A 2,368-nucleotide genomic window follows, 5' to 3' on the forward strand; every position below is an offset into this window, starting at 1 on the left:
GTCATGGTTCTGTTAACAACTTCAGTTTGTCCATCCGTTTGAGGATGACAAGTAGTTGAATATATTAGCTTAGTTCCTAACTTACCCCATAAAACACGCCAAAAGTGGCTTAAAAATTTTACATCACGATCACTAACGATGCTTTCAGTTTTGTGACAAGGAATAAAATGAGCCATTTTACTAAATCGATCAACCACAAAAAAGATGCTATCATAACCTTTCCTAGTCCTAGGTAAACCTAAAACAAAATCCATTGATATATCAATCCAAGAACCATTAGGAACCGGTAATGGGGAGTATAAACCATGTGGTTGAAGCCTAGACTTAGCTTGTTTACATGCTATGCAACGAGCACAAACTTTATGAACATCATGTCTCATTTTAGGCCAAAAAAAATGTTCAGAGAGCATATCATAAGTTTTAGAAACTCCATGGTGTGCCATTAAACCACCTCCATGAGCTTCCCTCACAAGTAGCTCACGGATGGAACAAGATGGTATATGCAAAGTTTGCCTTTTCGGAACAAAAATCCATCTAACAACAAGTAATTATCCACAATGAGTCCTTTTTCACAAGATTCAACAAAAGGAGAAAAGAACATGTCATGGTGATACAAATCCTTTATGTGTTCAAAACCCAACAACCTAGCATTCAAAGTATTGAGGAGGACATACCTTCGTGATAATGCATCTGCAACAATGTTCTCCTTACCTTGTTTATATTTTATGACATAAGGGAATGTTTCAATAAATTCTAACCACTTAGCATGTCGTCTGTTGAGTTTATTTTGTACTCGCAAATGCTTTAAACTTTCATGATCCGTATGAATAATGAACTCCTTAGGCCAAAGATAATGTTGCCAGGTTTGCAATGCACGAACCAAAGCATAAAGCTCTTTGTCATAAGTTGGATACCTCAAAGATGCACCAGTCAACTTCTCACTAAAGAACATCAAAGGTCTTTGATTTTGCATTAATACAGCACCTATCCCTACTCCACTAGCATCACATTCAATTTCAAAAGTAGACTCAAAATTAGGTAATGCAAGCAAGGGAGCAGAACTCAATTTTTCTTTCAAAGTATTAAAAGCAAGTTCTTGATCTTTTTCCCATATAAAGGATACATTTTTCTTAACAAGTTCATTCAAGGGTGAAGCAATTGTACTAAAATTCTTAATGAACCTACGGTAGAAACTTGCAAGACCATGAAAACTTCTTACCTCACTTACATTTTTAGGTGTAGGCCAATCTTTTATAGCCTTCACTTTCTCCTCGTCAACCTCAACACCATTAGATGAAACTACAAACCCAAGAAAGTTAACTTTTTCCATGCAAAAGCTACATTTCTTTAAATTTACGTACAAACATTCGTTTCTTAAAGTAGTCAAAACATTGCGTACATGGGTAATATGATCATCTAAAGATTTAGAGTAAACAAGGATGTCATCAAAATAAACTACCACAAAGTTACCTAAGTATTCTCGTAAGACATGGTTCATTAGTCTCATGAATGTACTAGGTGCATTAGTTAATCCAAAAGACATAACCAACCATTCATAAAGACCATACTTGGTTTTAAAAGCTGTTTTCCACTCATCCCCAATATGCATGCGAATTTGATGATAACCCGATTTTAAATCAATCTTAGTAAAAAGACTACATCCATGCAATTCATCAAGCATATCATCTAATCTGGGAATTGGATGCCTATACTTTATAGTTATCTTGTTTATAGCCCTACAATCAACACACATACGCCAAGAACCATCTTTCTTAGGTACAAGAATAACTGGAACAGAACAAGGACTCAAACTTTCACGTACATACCCTTTAGCAAGGAGTTCACTTACTTGCCTTTGTATCTCTTCAGCCTCCTTTGGATTAGTCCTATAAGCTGGTCGGTTTGGAATGGGCGCGCCAGGAATGAAGTCAATCTTGTGTTCAATCCCTCTAAGTGGTGGCAAACTACTAGGCTTCTCCTCGGAAAATAAATCTTCAAACTCTTGCAAAAGCACAACAAAATCACTAGGCACTTACACATACAACATACATGGCTTTATATAGCCTCAAAATGAAACTATTAAAGGCATTCCAAGAGTTGTAACATTCATACTTAATGATCATAATTAACCATTATCTAATTGTAACCTATAGTAAATAAAGTCTTAAAATACATAAATGAAATACAATAACTCTAAATTGTAACCCACCCAAAATTTATAACAATCAAACTTCATTCTTCTTGAATGTGGCATGAATTGAAACATCTTTTGATAATTTTGACAACCTTTTCTTCACATCTTGATTGAAGTATATTGTATGATTGATGTCTTTTGGTTCATATCAGAAGGGTTAAGCATGTTAGTAAA

The sequence above is a fragment of the Cucurbita maxima genome, unplaced genomic scaffold (genome assembly GCF_002738345.1).
Source record: "Cucurbita maxima cultivar Rimu unplaced genomic scaffold, Cmax_1.0 Cma_Scf00093, whole genome shotgun sequence".
In the NCBI taxonomy this organism is placed as follows: Eukaryota; Viridiplantae; Streptophyta; class Magnoliopsida; order Cucurbitales; family Cucurbitaceae; genus Cucurbita; species Cucurbita maxima.